We start from the raw sequence: 14,463 nt of genomic DNA on the forward strand, positions 1-14,463 counted from the left end.
CCCAGCAAAGGTTCACCGGTTCCCAATGTTGGGGACGTCCAGAACCAGGGGTCACAGTCTCCGAACGAAGGGCAAGCGATTCAGGAAGAATTTTTCTCTCAGAGAGTGGTGAACCTGTGGACTTGTCTCCCACAGGAAGATGCGGCTATGCCGGTTTGTGAGATACACTCCAAGAGGGAGCCGGACGTAGACCTTGCAGCTAAAGGGATCCAGGGGTACGGAGAGGAAGCTGGAGTGGTTACTGAAATTACATGTTCAGTCATGATCACATTGAACGGTGGTGATGTCTTGAAGGGCTGAATGGAACAAGTGAGGACTGCAGTTGCTGGAAATCAGAGTCTCGATCAGTGTGGCGCTGGAAACGCGAAGCAAGTCAGGCAGCATCCTGATTTTCCTGCTCCTCGGATTGTGCCTGACTTGAAGGGCTGAATGGCCTACTCCTGCACTTAATTTCTATGTTTCGATGTTAAATGCATGGCTGAGAGATCTGATGCAGCGTACAGTAAAGTCACCCCACCGTCCTCCGGGAGCACTGCTCTCTGATGAGGAAGCGATTGATGGGTGGTAGTAGAACCTGAGGGGACGAGCTTGAAAAAGGGAAGCTTTCGTGCTGAGTCCATTTGGCAGTGGGAATTAAAGCCAGGCTGTTGGATTTGTGCTGTCGTACACAAATCAGTTTGTTAGAAGCAGGTAATGGGAGAGTGCGCGTGGATCAGCAGCAGACGAAGTTTAACGCAGACGGTAGGGCACAACGAAAAGGCTGTTTTACAGCAGCAGCAGCAGCAGCAGCGGCGGATTACTTGAAAGAAAGATAGTCGAATAATAAAACATGAAAACAACAATAACTATTCTCTTAATCATCTCCACAGAGGTAGAAGATGATCTAAAGGAGAACTCAAATTGACAACAAAATCCAAATTTCACATAAGAACATTCTACCTAATACGGATGCGACAGAGTGCGCTGTCGTCCAATCCTCGGTAGTATAGTGGTTAGTATCCCCGCCTGTCACGCGGGAGACCGGGGTTCAATTCCCCGCCGGGGAGTCTGCGGCATTTTGAGAGGCCAGCTCCATATCTCAATGCAGGAGTGCCGATTTCAAGTCCCATGCGTTCCCAGGGCCGAGCGGTCTGCTCTTGTCAACAAACAAAACCTACGATACTCTCCATTCTGCTCTCCCTGGCCAACTTGTCCTTTCATCTACCAAGGAGATGATCATTTGAGACTTCCTCCTTTTTTGGCGACAAATGAAAACTGCCGTCCTCAAGAAGGCTCACCGGACCAGAAACCTTGTCTGCTTTCTTCCCCTTCCCCCACCCCCACTCCAGATGCTGACTTGCTCCAGCAATTTCTGTTTCCCACTCTGATTTTGTTGTCACTTCGTCCCGTCAGTGGGCATATAACTCGCACGCAAACGGCGTGCAAATTAAAACCTTTAAGCAACCGGTAGCGACAAATGAATGTGAGCTTTCCCCTCTCCCTCGCTCCAATCAAAAAGGGGTCAGACCCCTCAGAGTTTGGACCCGGTCCTGCCATTAAGGTGATGCAACACCATCCCCTGCTGCTGGCAGACTGTACTACACCCACAGTGGAAAGTCAAAGTCATCTGAGTGGCATCGTCTGCTCTTCTCGATAGAAGGACAAAGCCCAGTGGCTGGGTTAACATGAAGGTCAACACAGAGGCAAGCTTGAGAAAGCACGTGCAGGTACTCAACCTACACTGTTGGCATCATAGGAGCACCACAGTGTGGAAGCAGGCCATTCACACTGACCCTTCTGAAGAGAAACCCATGCAGATCCAGGCTTGGTACTGAGGGATCCCAGCAAAAGTTCACCGGTTCCCAATGTTGGGGGCGTCCAGAACCAGGGGTCACAGTCTCCGAACGAAGGGCAAGCGATTCAGGAAGAATTTTTCTCTCAGAGAGTGGTGAACCTGTGGACTTGTCTCCCACAGGAAGATGCGGCTATGCCGGTTTGTGAGATGCACTCAAGAGGGAGCCGGACGTAGACCTTGCAGCTAAAGGGATCCAGGGGTACGGAGAGGAAGCTGGAGTGCTTACTGAAATTACATGTTCAATCGTGATCACATTGAACGGTGGCGGTGTCTTGAAGGGCTGAATGGAACAAGTGAGGACTGCAGTTGCTGGAAATCAGAGTCTCGATCAGAGTGGCGCTGGAAACGCGAAGCAAGTCAGGCAGCATCCTGATTTTCCTGCTCCTCGGATTCTGCCTGACTTGAAGGGCTGAATGGCCTACACCTGCACTTAATTTCTACGTTTCGATGTTAAATGCATGGCTGAGAGATCTGATGCAGCGTACAGTAAAGTCACCCCACCGTCCTCCGGGAGCACTGCTCTCTGATGAGGAAGCGATTGATGGGTGGTAGTAGAACCTGAGGGGACGAGCTTGAAAAAGGGAAGCTTTCGTGCTGAGTCCATTTGGCAGTGGGAATTGAAGCCAGGCTGTTGGATTTGTGCTGTCGTACACAAATCAGTTTGTTAGAAGCAGGTAATGGGAGAGCGCGCGTGGATCAGCAGCAGACGAAGTTTAACGCAGACGGTAGGGCACAACGAAAAGGCTGTTTTACAGCAGCAGCAGCAGCAGCGGCGGATTACTTGAAAGAAAGATAGTCGAATAACAAAACATGAAAACAACAATAACTATTCTCTTAATCATCTCCACAGAGGTAGAAGATGATCTAAAGGAGAACTCAAATTGACAACAAAATCCAAATTTCACATAAGAACATTCTACCTAATACGGATGCGACAGAGGGCGCTGTCGTCCAATCCTCGGTAGTATAGTGGTTAGTATCCCCGCCTGTCACGCGGGAGACCGGGGTTCAATTCCCCGCCGGGGAGTCTGCGGCATTTTGAGAGGCCAGCTCCATATCTCAATGCAGGAGTGCCGATTTCAAGTCCCATGCGTTCCCAGGGCCGAGCGGTCTGCTCTTGTCAACAAACAAAACCTACGATACTCTCCATTCTGCTCTCCCTGGCCAACTTGTCCTTTCATCTACCAAGGAGATGATCATTTGAGACTTCCTCCTTTTTTGGCGACAAATGAAAACTGCCGTCCTCAAGAAGGCTCACCGGACCAGAAACCTTGTCTGCTTTCTTCCCCTTCCCCCACCCCCACTCCAGATGCTGACTTGCTCCAGCAATTTCTGTTTCCCACTCTGATTTTGTTGTCACTTCGTCCCGTCAGTGGGCATATAACTCCCACGCAAACGGGGTGCAAATTAAAACCTTTAAGCAACCGGTTGCGACAAATGACAGTGAGCTTTCCCCTCTCCCTCGCTCCAATCAAAAAGGGGTCAGACCCCTCAGAGTTTGGACCCGATCCTGCCATTAAGGTGATGCAACACCATCCCCTGCTGCTGGCAGACTGTACTACACCCACAGTGGAAAGTCAAAGTCATCTGAGTGGCATCGTCTGCTCTTCTCGATAGAAGGACAAAGCCCAGTGGCTGGGTTAACATGAAGGTCAACACAGAGGCAAGCTTGAGAAAGCACGTGCAGGTACTCAACCTACACTGTTGGCATCATAGGAGCATCACAGTGTGGAAGCAGGCCATTCACACTGACCCTTCTGAAGAGAAACCCATGCAGATCCATGCTTGGTACTGAGGGATCCCAGCAAAAGTTCACCGGTTCCCAATGTTGGGGACGTCCAGAACCAGGGCTCACAGTCTCCGAACGAAGGGCAAGCGATTCAGGAAGAATTTTTCTCTCAGAGAGTGGTGAACCTGTGGACTTGTCTCCCACAGGAAGATGCGGCTATGCCGGTTTGTGAGATACACTCCAAGAGGGAGCCGCACGTAGACCTTGCAGCTAAAGGGATCCAGGGGTACGGAGAGGAAGCTGGAGTGGTTACTGAAATTACATGTTCAGTCATGATCACATTGAACGGTGGTGATGTCTTGAAGGGCTGAATGGAACAAGTGAGGACTGCAGTTGCTGGAAATCAGAGTCTCGATCAGTGTGGCGCTGGAAACGCGAAGCAAGTCAGGCAGCATCCTGATTTTCCTGCTCCTCGGATTCTGCCTGACTTGAAGGGCTGAATGGCCTACTCCTGCACTTAATTTCTATGTTTCGATGTTAAATGCATGGCTGAGAGATCTGATGCAGCGTACAGTAAAGTCACCCCACCGTCCTCCGGGAGCACTGCTCTCTGATGAGGAAGCGATTGATGGGTGGTAGTAGAACCTGAGGGGACGAGCTTGAAAAAGGGAAGCTTTCGTGCTGAGTCCATTTGGCAGTGGGAATTGAAGCCAGGCTGTTGGATTTGTGCTGTCGTACACAAATCAGTTTGTTAGAAGCAGGTAATGGGAGAGTGCGCGTGGATCAGCAGCAGACGAAGTTTAACGCAGACGGTAGGGCACAACGAAAAGGCTGTTTTACAGCAGCAGCAGCAGCAGCAGCAGCGGCGGATTACTTGAAAGAAAGATAGTCGAATAATAAAACATGAAAACAACAATAACTATTCTCTTAATCATCTCCACAGAGGTAGAAGATGATCTAAAGGAGAACTCAAATTGACAACAAAATCCAAATTTCACATAAGAACATTCTACCTAATACGGATGCGACAGCGGGCGCTGTCGTCCAATCCTCGGTAGTATAGTGGTTAGTATCCCCGCCTGTCACGCGGGAGACCGGGGTTCAATTCCCCGCCGGGGAGTCTGCGGCATTTTGAGAGGCCAGCTCCATATCTCAATGCAGGAGTGCCGATTTCAAGTCCCATGCGTTCCCAGGGCCGAGCGGTCTTCTCTTGTCAACAAACAAAACCTACGATACTCTCCATTCTGCTCTCCCTGGCCAACTTGTCCTTTCATCTACCAAGGAGATGATCATTTGAGACTTCCTCCTTTTTTGGCGACAAATGAAAACTGCCGTCCTCAAGAAGGCTCACCGGACCAGAAACCTTGTCTGCTTTCTTCCCCTTCCCCCACCCCCACTCCAGATGCTGACTTGCTCCAGCAATTTCTGTTTCCCACTCTGATTTTGTTGTCACTTCGTCCCGTCAGTGGGCATATAACTCCCACGCAAACGGGGTGCAAATTAAAACCTTTAAGCAACCGGTTGCGACAAATGACAGTGAGCTTTCCCCTCTCCCTCGCTCCAATCAAAAAGGGGTCAGACCCCTCAGAGTTTGGACCCGATCCTGCCATTAAGGTGATGCAACACCATCCCCTGCTGCTGGCAGACTGTACTACACCCACAGTGGAAAGTCAAAGTCATCTGAGTGGCATCGTCTGCTCTTCTCGATAGAAGGACAAAGCCCAGTGGCTGGGTTAACATGAAGGTCAACACAGAGGCAAGCTTGAGAAAGCACGTGCAGGTACTCAACCTACACTGTTGGCATCATAGGAGCATCACAGTGTGGAAGCAGGCCATTCACACTGACCCTTTTGAAGAGAAACCCATGCAGATCCATGCTTGGTACTGAGGGATCCCAGCAAAAGTTCACCGGTTCCCAATGTTGGGGACGTCCAGAACCAGGGCTCACAGTCTCCGAACGAAGGGCAAGCGATTCAGGAAGAATTTTTCTCTCAGAGAGTGGTGAACCTGTGGACTTGTCTCCCACAGGAAGATGCGGCTATGCCGGTTTGTGAGATACACTCCAAGAGGGAGCCGGACGTAGACCTTGCAGCTAAAGGGATCCAGGGGTACGGAGAGGAAGCTGGAGTGGTTACTGAAATTACATGTTCAGTCATGATCACATTGAACGGTGGTGATGTCTTGAAGGGCTGAATGGAACAAGTGAGGACTGCAGTTGCTGGAAATCAGAGTCTCGATCAGTGTGGCGCTGGAAACGCGAAGCAAGTCAGGCAGCATCCTGATTTTCCTTCTCCTCGGATTGTGCCTGACTTGAAGGGCTGAATGGCCTACTCCTGCACTTAATTTCTATGTTTCGATGTTAAATGCATGGCTGAGAGATCTGATGCAGCGTACAGTAAAGTCACCCCACCGTCCTCCGGGAGCACTGCTCTCTGATGAGGAAGCGATTGATGGGTGGTAGTAGAACCTGAGGGGACGAGCTTGAAAAAGGGAAGCTTTCGTGCTGAGTCCATTTGGCAGTGGGAATTGAAGCCAGGCTGTTGGATTTGTGCTGTCGTACACAAATCAGTTTGTTAGAAGCAGGTAATGGGAGAGTGCGCGTGGATCAGCAGCAGACGAAGTTTAACGCAGACGGTAGGGCACAACGAAAAGGCTGTTTTACAGCAGCAGCAGCAGCAGCAGCAGCGGCGGATTACTTGAAAGAAAGATAGTCGAATAATAAAACATGAAAACAACAATAACTATTCTCTTAATCATCTCCACAGAGGTAGAAGATGATCTAAAGGAGAACTCAAATTGACAACAAAATCCAAATTTCACATAAGAACATTCTACCTAATACGGATGCGACAGAGCGCGCTGTCGTCCAATCCTCGGTCGTATAGTGGTTAGTATCCCCGCCTGTCACGCGGGAGACCGGGGTTCAATTCCCCGCCGGGGAGTCTGCGGCATTTTGAGAGGCCAGCTCCATATCTCAATGCAGGAGTGCCGATTTCAAGTCCCATGCGTTCCCAGGGCCGAGCGGTCTTCTCTTGTCAACAAACAAAACCTACGATACTCTCCATTCTGCTCTCCCTGGCCAACTTGTCCTTTCATCTACCAAGGAGATGATCATTTGAGACTTCCTCCTTTTTTGGCGACAAATGAAAACTGCCGTCCTCAAGAAGGCTCACCGGACCAGAAACCTTGTCTGCTTTCTTCCCCTTCCCCCACCCCCACTCCAGATGCTGACTTGCTCCAGCAATTTCTGTTTCCCACTCTGATTTTGTTGTCACTTCGTCCCGTCAGTGGGCATATAACTCCCACGCAAACGGGGTGCAAATTAAAACCTTTAAGCAACCGGTTGCGACAAATGACAGTGAGCTTTCCCCTCTCCCTCGCTCCAATCAAAAAGGGGTCAGACCCCTCAGAGTTTGGACCCGATCCTGCCATTAAGGTGATGCAACACCATCCCCTGCTGCTGGCAGACTGTACTACACCCACAGTGGAAAGTCAAAGTCATCTGAGTGGCATCGTCTGCTCTTCTCGATAGAAGGACAAAGCCCAGTGGCTGGGTTAACATGAAGGTCAACACAGAGGCAAGCTTGAGAAAGCACGTGCAGGTACTCAACCTACACTGTTGGCATCATAGGAGCATCACAGTGTGGAAGCAGGCCATTCACACTGACCCTTCTGAAGAGAAACCCATGCAGATCCATGCTTGGTACTGAGGGATCCCAGCAAAAGTTCACCGGTTCCCAATGTTGGGGACGTCCAGAACCAGGGCTCACAGTCTCCGAACGAAGGGCAAGCGATTCAGGAAGAATTTTTCTCTCAGAGAGTGGTGAACCTGTGGACTTGTCTCCCACAGGAAGATGCGGCTATGCCGGTTTGTGAGATACACTCCAAGAGGGAGCCGGACGTAGACCTTGCAGCTAAAGGGATCCAGGGGTACGGAGAGGAAGCTGGAGTGGTTACTGAAATTACATGTTCAGTCATGATCACATTGAACGGTGGTGATGTCTTGAAGGGCTGAATGGAACAAGTGAGGACTGCAGTTGCTGGAAATCAGAGTCTCGATCAGTGTGGCGCTGGAAACGCGAAGCAAGTCAGGCAGCATCCTGATTTTCCTTCTCCTCGGATTGTGCCTGACTTGAAGGGCTGAATGGCCTACTCCTGCACTTAATTTCTATGTTTCGATGTTAAATGCATGGCTGAGAGATCTGATGCAGCGTACAGTAAAGTCACCCCACCGTCCTCCGGGAGCACTGCTCTCTGATGAGGAAGCGATTGATGGGTGGTAGTAGAACCTGAGGGGACGAGCTTGAAAAAGGGAAGCTTTCGTGCTGAGTCCATTTGGCAGTGGGAATTGAAGCCAGGCTGTTGGATTTGTGCTGTCGTACACAAATCAGTTTGTTAGAAGCAGGTAATGGGAGAGTGCGCGTGGATCAGCAGCAGACGAAGTTTAACGCAGACGGTAGGGCACAACGAAAAGGCTGTTTTACAGCAGCAGCAGCAGCAGCAGCAGCGGCGGATTACTTGAAAGAAAGATAGTCGAATAATAAAACATGAAAACAACAATAACTATTCTCTTAATCATCTCCACAGAGGTAGAAGATGATCTAAAGGAGAACTCAAATTGACAACAAAATCCAAATTTCACATAAGAACATTCTACCTAATACGGATGCGACAGAGCGCGCTGTCGTCCAATCCTCGGTCGTATAGTGGTTAGTATCACCGCCTGTCACGCGGGAGACCGGGGTTCAATTCCCCGCCGGGGAGTCTGCGGCATTTTGAGAGGCCAGCTCCATATCTCAATGCAGGAGTGCCGATTTCAAGTCCCATGCGTTCCCAGGGCCGAGCGGTCTGCTCTTGTCAACAAACAAAACCTACGATACTCTCCATTCTGCTCTCCCTGGCCAACTTGTCCTTTCATCTACCAAGGAGATGATCATTTGAGACTTCCTCCTTTTTTGGCGACAAATGAAAACTGCCGTCCTCAAGAAGGCTCACCGGACCAGAAACCTTGTCTGCTTTCTTCCCCTTCCCCCACCCCCACTCCAGATGCTGACTTGCTCCAGCAATTTCTGTTTCCCACTCTGATTTTGTTGTCACTTCGTCCCGTCAGTGGGCATATAACTCGCACGCAAACGGCGTGCAAATTAAAACCTTTAAGCAACCGGTAGCGACAAATGACAGTGAGCTTTCCCCTCTCCCTCGCTCCAATCAAAAAGGGGTCAGACCCCTCAGAGTTTGGACCCGATCCTGCCATTAAGGTGATGCAACACCATCCCCTGCTGCTGGCAGACTGTACTACACCCACAGTGGAAAGTCAAAGTCATCTGAGTGGCATCGTCTGCTCTTCTCGATAGAAGGACAAAGCCCAGTGGCTGGGTTAACATGAAGGTCAACACAGAGGCAAGCTTGAGAAAGCACGTGCAGGTACTCAACCTACACTGTTGGCATCATAGGAGCACCACAGTGTGGAAGCAGGCCATTCACACTGACCCTTCTGAAGAGAAACCCATGCAGATCCAGGCTTGGTACTGAGGGATCCCAGCAAAAGTTCACCGGTTCCCAATGTTGGGGGCGTCCAGAACCAGGGGTCACAGTCTCCGAACGAAGGGCAAGCGATTCAGGAAGAATTTTTCTCTCAGAGAGTGGTGAACCTGTGGACTTGTCTCCCACAGGAAGATGCGGCTATGCCGGTTTGTGAGATACACTCAAGAGGGAGCCGGACGTAGACCTTGAAGCTAAAGGGATCCAGGGGTACGGAGAGGAAGGTGGAGTGCTTACTGAAATTACATGTTCAATCGTGATCACATTGAACGGTGGCGGAGTCTTGAAGGGCTGAATGGAACAAGTGAGGACTGCAGTTGCTGGAAATCAGAGTCTCGATCAGAGTGGCGCTGGAAACGCGAAGCAAGTCAGGCAGCATCCTGATTTTCCTGCTCCTCGGATTCTGCCTGACTTGAAGGGCTGAATGGCCTACTCCTGCACTTAATTTCTACGTTTCGATGTTAAATGCATGGCTGAGAGATCTGATGCAGCGTACAGTAAAGTCACCCCACCGTCCTCCGGGAGCACTGCTCTCTGATGAGGAAGCGATTGATGGGTGGTGGTAGAACCTGAGGGGACGAGCTTGAAAAAGGGAAGCTTTCGTGCTGAGTCCATTTGGCAGTGGGAATTGAAGCCAGGCTGTTGGATTTGTGCTGTCGTACACAAATCAGTTTGTTAGAAGCAGGTAATGGGAGAGCGCGCGTGGATCAGCAGCAGACGAAGTTTAACGCAGACGGTAGGGCACAACGAAAAGGCTGTTTTACAGCAGCAGCAGCAGCAGCAGCAGCGGCGGATTACTTGAAAGAAAGATAGTCGAATAATAAAACATGAAAACAACAATAACTATTCTCTTAATCATCTCCACAGAGGTAGAAGATGATCTAAAGGAGAACTCAAATTGACAACAAAATCCAAATTTCACATAAGAACATTCTACCTAATACGGATGCGACAGAGTGCGCTGTCGTCCAATCCTCGGTAGTATAGTGGTTAGTATCCCCGCCTGTCACGCGGGAGACCGGGGTTCAATTCCCCGCCGGGGAGTCTGCGGCATTTTGAGAGGCCAGCTCCATATCTCAATGCAGGAGTGCCGATTTCAAGTCCCGTGCGTTCCCAGGGCGGAGCGGTCTGCTCTTGTCAACAAACAAAACCTACGATCGTCTCAATTCTGCTCTCCCTCGCCAACTTGTCCTTTCATCTACCAACGAGATGATCATTTGAGACTTCCTCCTTTTTTGGCGACAAATGAAAACTGCCGTCCTCAAGAAGGCTCATCGGACCAGAAACCTTGTCTGCTTTCTTCCCCTTCCCCCACCCCCACTCCAGATGCTGACTTGCTCCAGCAATTTCTGTTTCCCACTCTGATTTTGTAGTCACTTCGTCCCGTCAGTGGGCATATAACTCCCACGCAAACGGGGTGCAAATTAAAACCTTTAAGCAACCGGTAGCGACAAATGAATGTGAGCTTTCCCCCTCTCCCTCGCTCCAATCAAAAAGGGGTCAGACCCTTCAGAGTTTGGACCCGGTCCTGCCATCAAGGTGATGCAACACCATCCCCTGCTGCTGGCAGACTGTACTACACCCACAGTGGAAAGTCAAAGTCATCTGAGTGGCATCGTCTGCTCTTCTCGATAGAAGGACAAAGCCCAGTGGCTGGGTTAACATGAAGGTCAACACAGAGGCAAGCTTGAGAAAGCACGTGCAGGTACTCAACCTACACTGTTGGCATCATAGGAGCACCACAGTGTGGAAGCAGGCCATTCACACTGACCCTTCTGAAGAGAAACCCATGCAGATCCAGGCTTGGTACTGAGGGATCCCAGCAAAAGTTCACCGGTTCCCAATGTTGGGGGCGTCCAGAACCAGGGGTGACAGTCTCCGAACGAAGGGCAAGCGATTCAGGAAGAATTTTTCTCTCAGAGAGTGGTGAACCTGTGGACTTGTCTCCCACAGGAAGATGCGGCTATGCCGGTTTGTGAGATACACTCAAGAGGGAGCCGGACGTAGACCTTGCAGCTAAAGGGATCCAGGGGTACGGAGAGGAAGCTGGAGTGCTTACTGAAATTACATGTTCAATCGTGATCACATTGAACGGTGGCGGTGTCTTGAAGGGCTGAATGGAACAAGTGAGGACTGCAGTTGCTGGAAATCAGAGTCTCGATCAGAGTGGCGCTGGAAACGCGAAGCAAGTCAGGCAGCATCCTGATTTTCCTGCTCCTCGGATTCTGCCTGACTTGAAGGGCTGAATGGCCTACTCCTGCACTTAATTTCTACGTTTCGATGTTAAATGCATGGCTGAGAGATCTGATGCAGCGTACAGTAAAGTCACCCCACCGTCCTCCGGGAGCACTGCTCTCTGATGAGGAAGCGATTGATGGGTGGTAGTAGAACCTGAGGGGACGAGCTTGAAAAAGGGAAGCTTTCGTGCTGAGTCCATTTGGCAGTGGGAATTGAAGCCAGGCTGTTGGATTTGTGCTGTCGTACACAAATCAGTTTGTTAGAAGCAGGTAATGGGAGAGCGCGCGTGGATCAGCAGCAGACGAAGTTTAACGCAGACGGTAGGGCACAACGAAAAGGCTGTTTTACAGCAGCAGCAGCAGCAGCAGCAGCGGCGGATTACTTGAAAGAAAGATAGTCGAATAATAAAACATGAAAACAACAAGAACTATTCTCTTAATCATCTCCACAGAGGTAGAAGATGATCTAAAGGAGAACTCAAATTGACAACAAAATCCAAATTTCACATAAGAACATTCTACCTAATACGGATGCGACAGAGCGCGCTGTCGTCCAATCCTCGGTCGTATAGTGGTTAGTATCCCCGCCTGTCACGCGGGAGACCGGGGTTCAATTCCCCGCCGGGGAGTCTGCGGCATTTTGAGGGGCCAGCTCCATATCTCAATGCAGGAGTGCCGATTTCTAGTCCCGTGCGTTCCCATCGCCGAGCGGTCTGCTCTTGTCAACAAACAAAACCTACGATACTCTCCATTCTGCTCTCCCTGGCCAACTTGTCCTTTCATCTACCAAGGAGATGATCATTTGAGACTTCCTCCTTTTTTGGCGACAAATGAAAACTGCCGTCCTCAAGAAGGCTCACCGGACCAGAAACCTTGTCTGCTTTCTTCCCCTTCCCCCACCCCCACTCCAGATGCTGACTTGCTCCAGCAATTTCTGTTTCCCACTCTGATTTTGTTGTCACTTCGTCCCGTCAGTGGGCATATAACTCGCACGCAAACGGCGTGCAAATTAAAACCTTTAAGCAACCGGTAGCGACAAATGACAGTGAGCTTTCCCCTCTCCCTCGCTCCAATCAAAAAGGGGTCAGACCCCTCAGAGTTTGGACCCGATCCTGCCATTAAGGTGATGCAACACCATCCCCTGCTGCTGGCAGACTGTACTACACCCACAGTGGAAAGTCAAAGTCATCTGAGTGGCATCGTCTGCTCTTCTCGATAGAAGGACAAAGCCCAGTGGCTGGGTTAACATGAAGGTCAACACAGAGGCAAGCTTGAGAAAGCACGTGCAGGTACTCAACCTACACTGTTGGCATCATAGGAGCACCACAGTGTGGAAGCAGGCCATTCACACTGACCCTTCTGAAGAGAAACCCATGCAGATCCAGGCTTGGTACTGAGGGATCCCAGCAAAAGTTCACCGGTTCCCAATGTTGGGGGCGTCCAGAACCAGGGGTCACAGTCTCCGAACGAAGGGCAAGCGATTCAGGAAGAATTTTTCTCTCAGAGAGTGGTGAACCTGTGGACTTGTCTCCCACAGGAAGATGTGGCTATGCCGGTTTGTGAGATACACTCAAGAGGGAGCCGGACGTAGACCTTGCAGCTAAAGGGATCCAGGGGTACGGAGAGGAAGCTGGAGTGCTTACTGAAATTACATGTTCAATCGTGATCACATTGAACGGTGGCGGTGTCTTGAAGGGCTGAATGGAACAAGTGAGGACTGCAGTTGCTGGAAATCAGAGTCTCGATCAGAGTGGCGCTGGAAACGCGAAGCAAGTCAGGCAGCATCCTGATTTTCCTGCTCCTCGGATTCTGCCTGACTTGAAGGGCTGAATGGCCTACTCCTGCACTTAATTTCTACGTTTCGATGTTAAATGCATGGCTGAGAGATCTGATGCAGCGTACAGTAAAGTCACCCCACCGTCCTCCGGGAGCACTGCTCTCTGATGAGGAAGCGATTGATGGGTGGTAGTAGAACCTGAGGGGACGAGCTTGAAAAAGGGAAGCTTTCGTGCTGAGTCCATTTGGCAGTGGGAATTGAAGCCAGGCTGTTGGATTTGTGCTGTCGTACACAAATCAGTTTGTTAGAAGCAGGTAATGGGAGAGCGCGCGTGGATCAGCAGCAGACGAAGTTTAACGCAGACGGTAGGGCACAACGAAAAGGCTGTTTTACAGCAGCAGCAGCAGCAGCAGCGGCGGATTACTTGAAAGAAAGATAGTCGAATAATAAAACATGAAAACAACAATAACTATTCTCTTAATCATCTCCACAGAGGTAGAAGATGATCTAAAGGAGAACTCAAATTGACAACAAAATCCAAATTTCACATAAGAACATTCTACCTAATACGGATGCGACAGAGTGCGCTGTCGTCCAATCCTCGGTAGTATAGTGGTTAGTATCCCCGCCTGTCACGCGGGAGACCGGGGTTCAATTCCCCGCCGGGGGGTCTGCGGCATTTTGAGAGGCCAGCATGCAGGAGTGCCGATTTCAAGTCCCATGCGTTCCCAGGGCCGAGCGGTCTGCTCTTGTCAACAAACAAAACCTACGATACTCTCCATTCTGCTCTCCCTGGCCAACTTGTCCTTTCATCTACCAAGGAGATGATCATTTGAGACTTCCTCCTTTTTTGGCGACAAATGAAAACTGCCGTCCTCAAGAAGGCTCACCGGACCAGAAACCTTGTCTGCTTTCTTCCCCTTCCCCCACCCCCACTCCAGATGCTGACTTGCTCCAGCAATTTCTGTTTCCCACTCTGATTTTGTTGTCACTTCGTCCCGTCAGTGGGCATATAACTCGCACGCAAACGGCGTGCAAATTAAAACCTTTAAGCAACCGGTAGCGACAAATGACAGTGAGCTTTCCCCTCTCCCTCGCTCCAATCAAAAAGGGGTCAGACCCCTCAGAGTTTGGACCCGATCCTGCCATTAAGGTGATGCAACACCATCCCCTGCTGCTGGCAGACTGTACTACACCCACAGTGGAAAGTCAAAGTCATCTGAGTGGCATCGTCTGCTCTTCTCGATAGAAGGACAAAGCCCAGTGGCTGGGTTAACATGAAGGTCAACACAGAGGCAAGCTTGAGAAAGCACGTGCAGGTACTCAACCTACACTGTTGGCATCA

The 14,463-nt window shown here is 50.3% G+C and overlaps 8 non-coding genes across 8 annotated transcripts; all 8 read left to right on the top strand.

The window, feature by feature from the left end:
• Positions 1-974: 974 nt before the first annotated feature.
• trnad-guc (transfer RNA aspartic acid (anticodon GUC)) lies at positions 975-1,046 on the top strand. Its single transcript has one exon. It is a non-coding gene; the product is annotated as a tRNA-Asp (tRNA).
• Positions 1,047-2,789: 1,743 nt separating this feature from the next.
• On the top strand, positions 2,790-2,861 carry trnad-guc (transfer RNA aspartic acid (anticodon GUC)). The gene has a single exon. It is a non-coding gene; the product is annotated as a tRNA-Asp (tRNA).
• A 1,750-nt stretch (positions 2,862-4,611) lies between these two features.
• trnad-guc (transfer RNA aspartic acid (anticodon GUC)) lies at positions 4,612-4,683 on the top strand. Its single transcript has one exon. It is a non-coding gene; the product is annotated as a tRNA-Asp (tRNA).
• A 1,750-nt stretch (positions 4,684-6,433) lies between these two features.
• Positions 6,434-6,505, top strand: trnad-guc (transfer RNA aspartic acid (anticodon GUC)). The gene has a single exon. It is a non-coding gene; the product is annotated as a tRNA-Asp (tRNA).
• A 1,750-nt stretch (positions 6,506-8,255) lies between these two features.
• Positions 8,256-8,327, top strand: trnad-guc (transfer RNA aspartic acid (anticodon GUC)). The gene has a single exon. It is a non-coding gene; the product is annotated as a tRNA-Asp (tRNA).
• Positions 8,328-10,076: 1,749 nt separating this feature from the next.
• On the top strand, positions 10,077-10,148 carry trnad-guc (transfer RNA aspartic acid (anticodon GUC)). Its single transcript has one exon. It is a non-coding gene; the product is annotated as a tRNA-Asp (tRNA).
• A 1,750-nt stretch (positions 10,149-11,898) lies between these two features.
• trnad-guc (transfer RNA aspartic acid (anticodon GUC)) lies at positions 11,899-11,970 on the top strand. Its single transcript has one exon. It is a non-coding gene; the product is annotated as a tRNA-Asp (tRNA).
• A 1,746-nt stretch (positions 11,971-13,716) lies between these two features.
• trnad-guc (transfer RNA aspartic acid (anticodon GUC)) lies at positions 13,717-13,788 on the top strand. Its single transcript has one exon. It is a non-coding gene; the product is annotated as a tRNA-Asp (tRNA).
• The last annotated feature ends 675 nt before the right edge of the window (positions 13,789-14,463 follow it).

This window comes from Chiloscyllium punctatum, chromosome 30 (genome assembly GCF_047496795.1).
Source record: "Chiloscyllium punctatum isolate Juve2018m chromosome 30, sChiPun1.3, whole genome shotgun sequence".
In the NCBI taxonomy this organism is placed as follows: domain Eukaryota; kingdom Metazoa; phylum Chordata; class Chondrichthyes; order Orectolobiformes; family Hemiscylliidae; genus Chiloscyllium; species Chiloscyllium punctatum.